We start from the raw sequence: 14,312 nt of genomic DNA, 5'->3' as shown, positions 1-14,312 counted from the left end.
TTTTTTGTTTTAATATTTGGTTTACCTGCCCAACGCTTTATACCTTTTTTTCATTTTAATTAAACATGTTGATTTTTAGCATGGTTTCCTATTTTTTTTAGAATTTTCATTTTAAAGAGTCTAAACCTGTTAGTCATCACTTTGTTTTTTTGGTTGCGAAAAATATAAGAGGGCGAGGGTTATCAGATTCTGAACTGAGCTTAACAAACAAAAACATGATGACTATAACGGCTAAGACTTTGTTTTTTTTATTTTGTAGTTGGTCTTTTATAATTTTAAAATCTTTTGTTTTTCGATTTTTCGATTTTTGTTTTTTTTAAATATTATTATTTTGATTAATATTTTAATTTTAACAAGTCTAAACATGTTAATCATTAGTTTGTTCTTTTGGTTGCTAAAATATAAGCGGGTGGGGGTAATAAGTTCTAGAATTGAGCTTAACAAACATGAACATGATGATTCTAACGCTTTATAGCTTTTTTTCATTTTGATTAAACATGTTGATTTTTACCATGTTTCTCTATTTTTGTTAGAATTTTAATTTTAAAGAGTCTAAACCTATTAGTCATCACTTTGTTTTTTTGGTTGGGAAAAATACAAGAGGGCGAGGGTAATCAGATTCAAAATTGAGCTTAACAAACAAAAAACATGATGACTATAACGGCGAAGACTTTGTTTTCTTTATTTTGTAAATAGTTTTTTATAATTTCCAATTTTTCGGTTTTTTGATTTTGAGATTCTTTAATATTTGGTTAGTTAGCCCTAGGCTTCAATGCATTTTTTTTTGAAAGTTTTATTATTTTGATTAATATTTTCATTTTAATAAGTCTAAACCCGTTAGTCATTAGATTGTTCTTTTGGTTTCTAAAATATAAGACGGTGGGGGTAATAAATTCCAAAATTGAGCTTAACTAGCAAGAACATGATGATTCTAATGGTTAAGGTTTTGTTTCTTATAATTATGTATAAAAATATTGATTCTGATCTTTTTTTTTTAATATTTGGTTTACATGCCAAATGCTTTATAGCTTTTTTTTTCATTTTGATTAAACATGTTGATTTTTACCATCTTTTCCTATTTTTGTTAGTTTTTTCATTTTAAGGAGTCTAAACCTGTTCGTCATCGCTTTGTTTTTTTGGTTGCAAAAATACAAGAGGGCGAAGGTAATCAGTTTTAGAATCGAGCTTAACAAACAAAAACATGATGATTACAACGGCTAAGACTTTGTTTTCTTTATTTTGTAGTTAGTCTTTTATAATTTTGAATTTTTATGTTTTCGATTTTGAGATTTTTTTAATATTTGGTTTGTTAGCCCAAAGCTTAAATGCTTTTTTTTAAAGTTATTATTTTGATTAATATTTTCATTTTAACAAGTCTAAACCCGTTAGTCATTAGTTTGTTCTTTTGGTTGCTAAAATATAAGACAGTGGGGTAATAATTTCCAAAATTGAGCTTAAAAGGCAAGAACATGATGATTCTAACGGTTAAAACTTCGTTTCATATTATTATGTATTATTTTAATGATTTTGAGATTTTTTTGTTTTAATATTTGGTTTACATGCCCAACGCTTTCTAGCTTTTTTTTATTTTGATTAATCTTGTTGATTTTTACCATGTTTTTCTATTTTTGTTAGAATTTTCATTTTAAAGAGTCTAAACCTGTTAGTCATCACTTTGTTTAATTGGTTGGGAAAACTACAAGAAGGCGAGGGTAATCAGTTTCAGAATTGAGCTTAACAAACAAAAACATGATGACTATAACGGCGAAGACTTTGTTTTCTTTATTTTGTAAATAGGTTTTTATAATTTTGAATTTTTCTGTTTTTCGATTTTAAGATTCTTTAATATTTGGTTAGTTAGCCCTAGGCTTCAATGCAATTTTTTTTGTAAGTTTTATTATTTTGATTAATATTTTCATTTTAATAAGTCTAAACCCGTTAGTCATTAGTTTGTTCTTTTGGTTGCTAAAATATAAGACGGTGGGGGTAATAAGTTCCAGAATTGACCTTAACAAGCAAGAACATGATGATTCTATCGGTTAAGACTTTGTTTTGTTATAATTATGTATTGTTTTAATGATTCTGACTTTTTTATTCATTTTAATATTTGGTTTACGTGCCCAACGCTTTATAGCTTTTTTACATTTTTATTAAACATGTTGATTTTTATTATGTTTTCCTATTTTTGTTAGAATTTTCATTTTAAAGAGTCTATACCTGTTAGTCATCACTTTGTTTATTTGGTTGGGAGAACTACAAGATGGCGAGGGTAATCAGTTTCTGAATTGAGCTTAACAAACCAAAACATGATGACTATAACGGCTAAGACTTTGTTTTCTTTATTTTGCAGTTAGTCTTTTATAATTTTAAAATCTTTTGTTTTTCGATTTTGAGATTTTTTTAATATTTGGTTTGTTAGCCCAAGGCTTAAATGATTTTTTTTTTAAGTTTTATTATTTGGATTAATATTTACATTTTAACAAGTCTAAACCCGTTTGTTATTAGTTTATTCTTTTGGTTGCCAAAATGTAAGAGGGCGGGGGTAATAATTTCCAGAATTGAGCTTAACAAACAAGAACATGATGATTCTAACGGTTAAGACTTTGTATCTTATAATTATTTTTTCTTATATTGATTCTGAGCTTTTTGTGTTTTAGTATTTGGTTTGCATGACCGACGCTTTATAACTTTTTTTCATTTTGATTAAACATGTTGATTTTTACCATGTTTTCCTATTTTTGTTAGAATTTTCATTTTAAAGAGTCTAAAACTGTTAGTCTTCACTTTGTTTTTTTAGTTGCGAAAATACAAGAGGGCGAGGTTGACCAGATTCAAAATTGAGCTTAAGAAACAAAAACATGATGACCATAACATCTAAGGCTTTGTTTTCTTTATTTTGTACTTAGTTTCTTATACTTTTGAAATATTTTACTTTTCCATTTTGAGATGTTTTTTAATATTTGGTTTGTTAGCCCCAAGCTTAAATGTTTTTTTAACATGTCTAAACCCGTTAGTCATTAGTTTGTTCTTTTGGTTGCTAAAATATAATAGGGTTAGGGTAATAAGTTCCAGAAGTGAACTTAACAAGCAAGAACATGATGATTCTAACGGTTAAGACTTTGTTTCGTTATAATTATGTATTATTTTAATGATTCTGAGCTTTTTTTGTTTTAATATTTGGTTTACCTGCCCAACGCTTTATACCTTTTTTTCATTTTAATTAAACATGTTGATTTTTAGCATGGTTTCCTATTTTTTTTAGAATTTTCATTTTAAAGAGTCTAAACCTGTTAGTCATCACTTTGTTTTTTTGGTTGCGAAAAATATAAGAGGGCGAGGGTTATCAGATTCTGAACTGAGCTTAACAAACAAAAACATGATGACTATAACGGCTAAGACTTTGTTTTTTTTATTTTGTAGTTGGTCTTTTATAATTTTAAAATCTTTTGTTTTTCGATTTTTCGATTTTTGTTTTTTTTAAATATTATTATTTTGATTAATATTTTAATTTTAACAAGTCTAAACATGTTAATCATTAGTTTGTTCTTTTGGTTGCTAAAATATAAGCGGGTGGGGGTAATAAGTTCTAGAATTGAGCTTAACAAACATGAACATGATGATTCTAACGCTTTATAGCTTTTTTTCATTTTGATTAAACATGTTGATTTTTACCATGTTTCTCTATTTTTGTTAGAATTTTAATTTTAAAGAGTCTAAACCTATTAGTCATCACTTTGTTTTTTTGGTTGGGAAAAATACAAGAGGGCGAGGGTAATCAGATTCAAAATTGAGCTTAACAAACAAAAAACATGATGACTATAACGGCGAAGACTTTGTTTTCTTTATTTTGTAAATAGTTTTTTATAATTTCCAATTTTTCGGTTTTTTGATTTTGAGATTCTTTAATATTTGGTTAGTTAGCCCTAGGCTTCAATGCATTTTTTTTGTAAGTTTTATTATTTTGATTAATATTTTCATTTTAATAAGTCTAAACCCGTTAGTCATTAGTTTGTTCTTTTGGTTTCTAAAATATAAGACGGTGGGGGTAATAAGTTCCAGAATTGAGCTTAACTAGCAAGAACATGATGACTCTAAGGGTTAAGATTTTGTTTCTAATAATTATGTATAAAAAATATTGATTCCGAGCTTTTTTTTTAATATTTGGTTTACATGCCAAATGCTTTATAGCTTTTTTTCATTTTGATTAAACATGTTGATTTTTACCATGTTTTCCTATTTTTTTTAGTTTTTTCATTTTAAAGAGTCTAAGCCTGTTAGTCATCGCTTTGTTTTTTGGGTTGCGAAAATACAAGAGGGCGAAGGTAATCAGATTTAGAATCGAGCTCAACAAACAAAAACATGATGATTATAACGGCTAAGACTTTGTTTTCTTTATTTTGTAGTTAGTCTTTTATAATTTTGAATTTTTATATTTTTTGATTTTTCGATTTTTTTAATATTTGGTTTGTTAGCCCAAGCTTAAATGCTTTTTTTTTTTAAGTTTTATTATTTTGATTAATATTTACATTTTAACAAGTCTAAACTCGTTTGTCATTAGTTTGTTCTTTTAATAAGTTCCAGAATTGAGATTAACAAACAAGAACATGATGATTCTAACAGTTAAGACTTTGTTTCTTATAATTATTTATTCTTATATTGATTCTGAGCTTTTTGTGTTTTAATATTTGGTTTGCATGACCGACGCTTTATAGCTATTTTTCATTTTGATTAAACATGTTGATTTTTACCATGTTTTCCTATTTTTGTTAGAATTTTCATTTTAAAGAGTCTAAAACTGTTAGTCATCACTTTGTTTTATTAGTTTCGAAAATACAAGAGGACGACGAGGGTAGCCAGATTCAAAATTTAACTTAAGGAACAAAAACATGATGACCATAACGTCTAAGGCTTTGTTTTCTTTATTTTGTAGTTAGTTTGTTATAATTTTCAAATCTTTTGCTTTTCCATTTTGAGATTTTTTTTAATATTTGGTTTGTTATCCCCAGGCTTAAATGTTTTTTTTAACATGTCTAAACCCGTTAGTCATTAGTTTGTTCTTTTGTTTGCTAAAATATAATAGGGTGGGGGTAATAAGTTCGAGAATTGAGCTTAACAAGCGAGAACATGATGATTCTAACGGTTAAGACTTTGTTTTGTTATAATTATGTATTATTTTAATGATTCTGAGTTTTTTTTGTTTTAATATTTGGTTTACCTGCCCAACGCTTTATACCTTTTTTTCATTTTGATTAAACATGTTGATTTTTACCATGTTTTCCTATTTTTGTTAGAATTTTCATTTTAAAGAGTCTAAACCTGTTAGTCATCACTTTGTTTTTTTGGTTGCGAAAATTATAATAGGGCGAGGGTAATCAGATTCTGAACTGAGCTTAACAAACAAAAACATGATGACTATAACGGCTAAGACTTTGTTTTTTTTATTTTGTAGTTGGTCTTTTTTAATTTTAAAATCTTTTGTTTTTCGATTTTTCGATTTTTGTTTTTTTTTTTAAGTATTATTATTTTGATTAATATTTTCATTTTAACAAGTCTAAACATGTTAATCATTAGTTCGTTCTTTTGGTTGCTAAAATATAAGAGGGTGGGGGTAATAAGTTCTAGAATTGAACTTAACAAACAAGAACATGATGATTCTAACGCTTTATAGCTTTTTTATATTTATTAAACATGTTGATTTTTACCATGTTTTTCTTTTTTTGTTAGAAAATAAACAAAATATACAGTTGAATACCAACACTGCAACAACCGATGAAATAAAAGAATTGACAACTCAAACATCAACCCCCGAAACTCCTAAGTTCCCATGACTATCGTCAGGTAACTGCCAAGCTAGGGGTATAGCGTCAAACTAGGGTTAGGATTTCAAGGGAGGATGTTGAACGGGTGGAGGCTAAGAATGGAATGGGTTTGGGAAAGTTAAGGAGCTTAAATAGGGCTCAAACCATGAAAATGGGGTTTGGGTTTTAATCGTGTACTCCCAGTGTACCAAGGATGCCTAGTACGCCCAATGTACGCGTCTAACCCAAAATCGTCGTAACTTCAAACAATCATAACTTCTTCGTTCCAACTCTGTTTTCAACGTTCTTTATATCCACGAAAAGGTGTTGAAGAGCCCCACAATATTATCTAGATATCTTTAACTAACAACTTCTCGTAAAAAAATCCATATTTCATGCAAGAACCCGATCTATGACTTTTCCCTTTCTACCCTTCGGCCCAAAACACAAATCAAGGGTAAAATATCTTAACTATCATTACCTCCTTCCACAAGGACTAAACTTTGCCTCCTTGAGGCCCATAGCCTTACACAATCGACTTCCGACCCATGATTCAGAAATGACAGGAAACAGGATGTTACGATTCTCCCCCACTTAAATTAGATTTCGTCCTCGAGATCAGCTTTCGCTTCCGTTTCACGATGGAACCCCTAAACGAAAACCCACAAATTTGATAAGATCTAAACCTCATCTTGCCAATTGTCGTCATGCTAATCCTGAACATAAGTTCAACATAGCAACGAGAACCAACTTGTCACATACCAAACTACGCCACGCTCCTACTCGGCTTCGAGAACCATCCTTAGCTATCTACTGAAAACATTCAGGCTTACCCCTGATCTACTAATAGAAAACAGCACTCGGGCTTACCCACGATCCACTAACCGATGACAACACTCAGGCTTACCCCTTGATCTACTAACCGATGAAAACACTCGGTCTTACCCCCGATCCACTAACCGATGACAACAATTGATCCCAACAAGACTTAACTGACCATACCAGGTCTTCGGGTTGTGATCAGACCTCCAAGCCCCAATCAAACAAGAACATACAAGGAAGTCGTCATGACATCCCTCAACCTGGGCTCCTAACATCCTAGAATCTAAAGCACAAGCATATCCTATAAATGCTATCACAACTAAAATTAATACGACTCGAAGGGAAATCCAACAGTTGACGATGATCTTGATGTGAAACTAAAAGATTCAACAGTTATGCAGAAGTCTTGAGCTTGGAGAAATTCGACTGAGAACTAAACATTCGCAAAAGGTCTTCTTGCTGTGAGATTCCACTCTCCCTCACTTGAAATATGCTAGAATCTAAAAAATTCACAATCCTTTGATACCCAGACCCACTTGAACTCTACTATTTGATCCTAACCACTGATATCCACATATACCGGAGAATCTGAACCCACACAACATTCACAAATTCCAACACGCATACAATCGAGGACAAAGATACTTAATCCATTCATAATAAGAATTTAATTAGAATAGAGCTAATCAGGCAATTCTATTCGATTGATCATCCAAGGTTACAATTAAACTTCGAAACATAAATAGAATATACAGATGAATACCAACACTGCAACAACCGATGAAATAGAAAAACTGACAACTCAAACATCAACCCCCGAAACTCCTAAGGTCCCATGACTATCGTCGGGTAACTGCCAAGCTAGGGGTATAGGGTCCAGCACTTTACTAAAAACGAGAAAGGGACAATGAGCTTTGATGTGGCCATCCTGGCCGCAATGGAAACAAACCCACACACTCCACCTGCAATCTCTACCAAAATGACGCTCCTCGCCACACCTGTGACATGGAAAAGATCTGCACCTCCCTTTAGTTGATCCCGAACTTCGGCCGGCAGACTTTAACCGCTTTGCTATAGGCTGGGACTAAATCGAAGCCTGACGTTCCTCCCTCGTCTAGGTCTCTATCTCAATCTCTCACCTCCTCGCAGCATCTTGAAGCTCAATGAGGGTATTGTATCACTGGGTAGACATAAACTGTCGAATATCCGTCTTGAGCATGCTCAACTATCAAGTCATCTGAGCCTGCTCTGAAGTAGTAAACTCATGACAAAACAAATCCCTGTAAGTGAACATCTTAGTGATCTCCATCACCAAATCGGTCGTCTGTCTCAGATCCAAGTACTCCTATCGCTCCCACTTCACAAGAGGAATATACTCCGCTCAAAACATGTCCAGAAACTGCTCCCAAGTCACTGTGGCTTAATCAGCCTATGAAAATCCCGGGATCACAAACTCCCACCAATCCTTCTCTCCCCAACAAAGAAGATTCAACGCAAACTTCACCTCTTGCCCCTAGGACATGAACACGTGAAGAAACATCCCTCTATGTCATAAATACACCTTGAAACCATGATCGGGTCCCTGTTGCTTCTGAACTATGGAGGCTTCATATAGCTGAACTCTCGGTATTGCATCACCTCGATTCTCTGAGATCTTGTAATGGTGACTGATGTGGTTGTGGAAGCACCTATCTGCGTGATGGCAGCATAGCGTCAGTCAAACTTATCGATCAACACGGTCTTGACCGACCCAAACAACTCTGGAATTGCCTCCATGAATGCCTCGACCACTTTGGCAACAAGGATCCCAATGATCTCCTCCTCACCCAGACCATCTCTCTTAGTGCCACCAGTTCTTCTGATCTTAAACCTTCAAAAGCCACCATATTTAAAAATATACCAAAGAAAGATCAGACATCAAAACACAGTGCTCAACACCCCATGCCACACTCCTATTAGTTCCTTAGTAACCTCAAGATTCCTCTTGAACCTTATACGGATCCTGTGCTTTCAGTAGTATGAGCCCATACTACCTTCCACACCTATCTATAATTAATTCAAAATTCATCCCAAGGTCCTAAGTTACTGCACCAGACCACTCCTAGGTGTGCTAACACCCACTTCTCTTACGAGCCCACAACTAACTTCCTAGACACTCTTCTTAGGATTATCCTCTTTCCCGCACCACCATTTGCTTTTGTGCATGCTTGTTGTACTCAATATGAGATCAGTCGAATAATCGACTCTACCCTAAGTTCACAACCAAACAAGGAAAAGGAAGTAAGGCTAAGTCGACCATTCTAAGGCTATTCAATCCCGATCATATACAACTAATAAGGATACTAACAATCACAAAATCAAGTAACATACAACAAGCAATTCCTTATATCATAAAGTAATAACAAACTCAGACAAATCTATCCAACAGTTTCTAAAAGAACCTAATCCACTAGCATGCTTTTCTAACAATCCATATACCAGCAAAATCAAAACTCAGCAAACATAACAAGTATGGATATTTTAAGAACCACTTTCCTGTTCGGGCTCTGGCTGACTGTACACACTGCATCTTCCTGTAAATCCAAAGGTAACGCAAGGTCCATGTTCCTGATCCCAAGCCAATAATCAAAAAAGAACATGACAAGAGACCGAGCCTATGTTCCTAACCCAACCTTTTATTATAAATTATTTTTTTTAAATGTTTTGTGAAAACTCTCGGATCCTAGTTTGAGACTAGATTCACACAAGTGTTCCTCCAATTCGCTCAAATAAGAACTTTGAGAACAACTTGTAACGTCCCATTTTTACAACCATTTTTTTTCATTTTATTAAAGTAAAGCTTCCCAATTATACATCCATTATGAAGAAAATCTTTTATTCCTAAGACATTTATTGAAAATCAAAGTAATATTAAAGATCAGAATCTTCATTGTTGTTGATGAATATGTACAGTCACGCCTTCGCCTTCTCATAAAGACCGATGATACCTAAAAGTAAACACATAGATTAGTTTTTATATAACTTAACGAATTTTACAAAGTTCAAAGCCGAGGGGTGAAAATCACATTTTACAAAGTCGAGATGTGATAACTGTAGGACAATCAGATTATGTTTACTATGGGGTAAACATGAAAGTTTAAAAAATAAAGGGGGTGAAAGTGACATATGTATACCTTTCGAAGGGACATTTTAAAAAGTAGAAATTAGAAAATGAATAAAAGAAAATGATATTTTAAAAGTTTCAATTAAGAAGACAAAAACATATTTTAAAAAGTAGAATGATTGAAAACGTTATTTTCAGGCCCGGATCAAACGGTGGGCAACCCGGACGGTCGTTCAGGGTATATATATATATATATATATATATATATATATATATATATATATATATATATATATATATATATATATATATATATATATATATATATATATATATATATAGAGAGAGAGAGAGAGAGAGAGAGAGAGAGAAAATCAACTTATCTAAAAATGGTAGGAAAAATATTTTTTTTAAATTAGTTGTTTTTGTAATGTTATGCTCATATATTTCTTTTTTAATATTAATAATGAATTTTATAACGATTTATCTATGTTCTTTTTAGGGGCTCATTTTCTCTTTTTGCCCTGGACCCATTAGGACCGATTATTTTCTAATGGTCCAGGGTGAAACTGAAAAATATAGGAGGATACTAAGAGGGGTGAAGCAAAGGTGGTGATAACTTCCTTGGTACTTAGAATATATATATATATATATATATATATATATATATATATATATATATATATATATATATATATATATATATATATATATATATATATATATATATATATATATATATATATATATATTTCTTTTTTTTTTTTTCTCGGTGGATGAGTTTAATGAGGAAAATTGTTAAAATTATCCTTTTTAATCCCTTATAAATCTTTCATTTTTTTCCCTAAAAGAACTTCAAAAACACGTTTATCTCTCCTAATTATTTGATTTCTTTTCATAGTTTAAAAAAAATGCTTGGGTTTTCTTTGCATATTGGATTGTGCCCAGCCGCCCCAGTGCTCTTGCCTTCTTATTTAAGAGTTAAGACCCAAAATGATGCTGTTAAAATAAGAGATAAGACCCAAAATGATGATTTTTCTTAGTGGTAAAATTGTCATGATTTAAACAAAAATATTTATACTTGGATATTTATTAAAAATCTAAAATATTCATTCCATACACATTAGAGGTGCACACAAAAACCGGATCCTCGAAATGAGACCGATCCGATCCGAAAACCGGTTTCGGTCAAACCGGTTTTGCCCAAACCGGATAGGATTAAACCGGTGACCGGATTCAAACCGCTTTGACTTTTCGGACTCGAAATCGGATTTACCCCCGGATCACAAACCGGATTCTATAAATACTGGTTCCTAAACCGTCGAAAAATATGGTAAAACCTAAAAAAATCCGGATCAAATCGGATTCGAATTGTTGACCAAATTCGGATCAGATTTTGACCGGATCCGGATCGGGTTGTTTACCGGATCGGATCGGATCCTAGGTTTGTGCATCTATATTCTCTAGTATTACACATATCAAGGATAATCACTAAAATCAAGAATGAAAGAAAATATAAAAAACAGAATGAATATCTTTTTAGGGGTATCATAAAATAGTCACTAATTTTGTAAAATGAATTTTGTCAAATTACTTTAATTTATAAAATTATTTTATAATCTGTGGCGTAATGTTTCAAAGTTTGTTGTGTTTTTGATAATTTTTATTGTAAAATTCTTGTTATACGAAATTTATTTATTTTTTCAAAAAAAAAGAAAAAAAGTTTATTACTTTTTACGGTATTCTTTTTTGTGGAAAGGGTTTATAGTGATGATTATTCATAAAACAATTATGGTTTCGTATTTTCCCAGTAATCAATTCTAAATTTCTAATATATATGTTTGGGTACAAGATTGTTTTTCCAAAAAATCTAACTTTTATGAAAAAAAATAATAAATAAAGACTCCAATATATATAGAGTTATTTATATGACCATATTGCACTAATTGGGATATATATAGTAGCATTCCCTCTAAGAGGCGGGATTAGCAATGGAGTTTCGATGAGGATGGATAAGGAGATATTAAGCATCGTGGATGCAAACACACACTCTAATATAGAGATGGTAAAAATCGATCCAACCTGCCAACCCAAACAAAACCCAAAATTAATGGGTTGGGTTGAGATTTTCAACCCATTTAACATAAATTGGTCGACCCAATCCATTTAATTAAATAGGTTGGGTTGGATAAAAATTATCAACCCGTTTTCAACCCGTCAACCTATTTAAATTTAAATTTAATATATATATATATATATATATATATATATATATATATATATATATATATATATATATATATATATATATATATATATATAGAGAGAGAGAGAGAGAGAGAGAGTCAAGATCAAATAAAACAACGTGCGTTTAATCTTTTTTAGATGTAATAAAACAACTATAGCAATGAACTTATAATGTTTTAACCACAACAACAATGTACTTCTATTTTACGATGTATATCAAAGTTATCAAATTGACCTCTTTAACAAATTCATCTTCATCAACTGAAAAATGATGTTCATAACATAGCAGGCGCAATCAATCATCCCCAAACTCAAACTATATATATATATATATATATATATATATATATATATATATATATATATATATATATATATATATATATATATATATATATATAGGAAAAGTACACAAACGTAAAGACATACTTACTTAACAAAAAAAGATAATGACATAAAAACCTTTAAGTTTGATAGGAATATGTAGGTTTAATAAATATAATTTTAAGTGGTAGTAAAACATAGTTGACAATATAATGCATCTCAAAAATAAATCATAGCTAAATAATAACAACGTACTTTTAATCTTTTTTCACCCATAATAAAACAAATATAGCAATGTACTTATAATATTTTATCCGCAACAACAATGTAATTCAATTTTGTATATCAGAGTTATCAAATTTACCTTTTTAACAAATTCATCGTCATCAACTGAAAAATGATGTTCATAACATAGCAGGCGCAATCAATCATCCCCAAACTCAAACTATATATATATATATATATATATATATATATATATATATATATATATATATATATATATATATATATATATATATATATATCAAATGAGAACACCTAAAAGGTTGAGAACGCGAGAAGAGATCTAGACCATTTAAATATTCAAATCTAAGACTATTCTCAGACGGATTATTTACGTAAATTCTGAAATTTATTTGTATTAAAGTGTAACTTTGAGTCGGATTATTTACGTAAATTCTGAAATTTATTTGTATTAAAGTGTAACTTTGAAATGGTTAAAAGGATATAACAGTAATTGAAAGTTTATTTAATTTGTATAACTTCCCATCACAGTGATATCTTTCCTTTTAATTTGCCTCATCGCCTCCCTCATCTATACACCACCAGAGCACCATGTGCTCTATGATCATCTAAAAAAGCGAAATAGATGAGAGAGTACACGAGTGAGATCGAGAAGGAGGGTGATGTAGTGGTGTTGGAGATCTGTTGGCGGCGATATAGGTGATGCTACGGCGGTATTAGGACTGCACACCGATTGTGACCCGGTGGTCTGAAGGTGTGATTATTATTCTTTTTTATATTTTTTTCTTCTAGTTCATGTTTCGAAAAAAGATCGATAGTGCTAATGGTACGTTTTTGATTATGTATACATGAGATTTGATTTTCATATGCCAATTTTGTTGAAACGATTCTGTTTGAATGAAGATTAAATTGGTTCTGTGGAAATGGAGAACGATGAAGAGATTGATGAGGAAGAGGTGATTTGCAGAATATATTTGGTATTTATTTGAATCCCAAAAATTTCGTATAACATATCTCATGTGAGATCTTCATCTTTATCGACACACCGCCAGAAATTGAGAATCAGTATCTCTGATTAATTTGGATCCTAGTAATTCCATATATTGTATATCTTGATACCATCATCATAAGTGTCGCTCACAACCAGAAGGGAGTTGAATTAGCATCTCGACGTTATAGCTGGAAGACATTTATCTTGTTTTAGAAACATAGTTTACTGGGTTATATAAAATCATGGATTCAGGTTGCAGGTGAAGCAGTTGAAGTGGAAAATTGATAATGAAGAACATCAAGGATAATAACTTTAATTCATCTACAAATTTTAATTTTCATCCGGTACATCATGAGGATTTGGTCGATTTTATCCCCATATTTCATCTTCTTCTTCCTTGCTAATTTTTCCCTAATTTTCGAGGTTTTCCCTTGTAACTAGAAAGTGGAATGTTTATGCTTGGAATGTTTGAGTCCCTAGTTTTTGAGTAATAATAAATGATTAAATGTGTAGTTTTCTAGTTTTTTTGCCCTAATTTTTTAGTGACTATAAATGATTCGGTTGTTAGTTTTCCGTAATACACTTACATAACCTTAAATGATTATGTAAATAGTTTTCAAGTTTCTTTCTGTAATTTTCGATTTAACTTCATACACTTACTTAAATCATAAATGATTAAGTATGTATACATTTATACAACTTCCATTACCATCACATAACGGGTTACATAAACATAAAGCTTGATATTTTTGAGTTTTCCCCAAGTGACTTTTCTGTAATC

General features: G+C 31.2%; 1 long non-coding RNA gene across 1 annotated transcript; it reads left to right on the top strand.

Annotated features, from left to right (window-relative positions):
• Positions 1-13,065: 13,065 nt before the first annotated feature.
• On the top strand, positions 13,066-14,051 carry LOC111885907 (uncharacterized). The gene is made up of 2 exons (XR_002848266.3): positions 13,066-13,294; positions 13,444-14,051. It is a non-coding gene; the product is annotated as an uncharacterized LOC111885907 (long non-coding RNA).
• Positions 14,052-14,312: the final 261 nt, after the last annotated feature.

This window comes from Lactuca sativa, chromosome 8 (genome assembly GCF_002870075.4).
Source record: "Lactuca sativa cultivar Salinas chromosome 8, Lsat_Salinas_v11, whole genome shotgun sequence".
Taxonomy (NCBI): Eukaryota; Viridiplantae; Streptophyta; class Magnoliopsida; order Asterales; family Asteraceae; genus Lactuca; species Lactuca sativa.
Note: the sequence above shows the minus strand (reverse complement) of the source record. Positions and strands in the feature narration are given on the sequence as shown.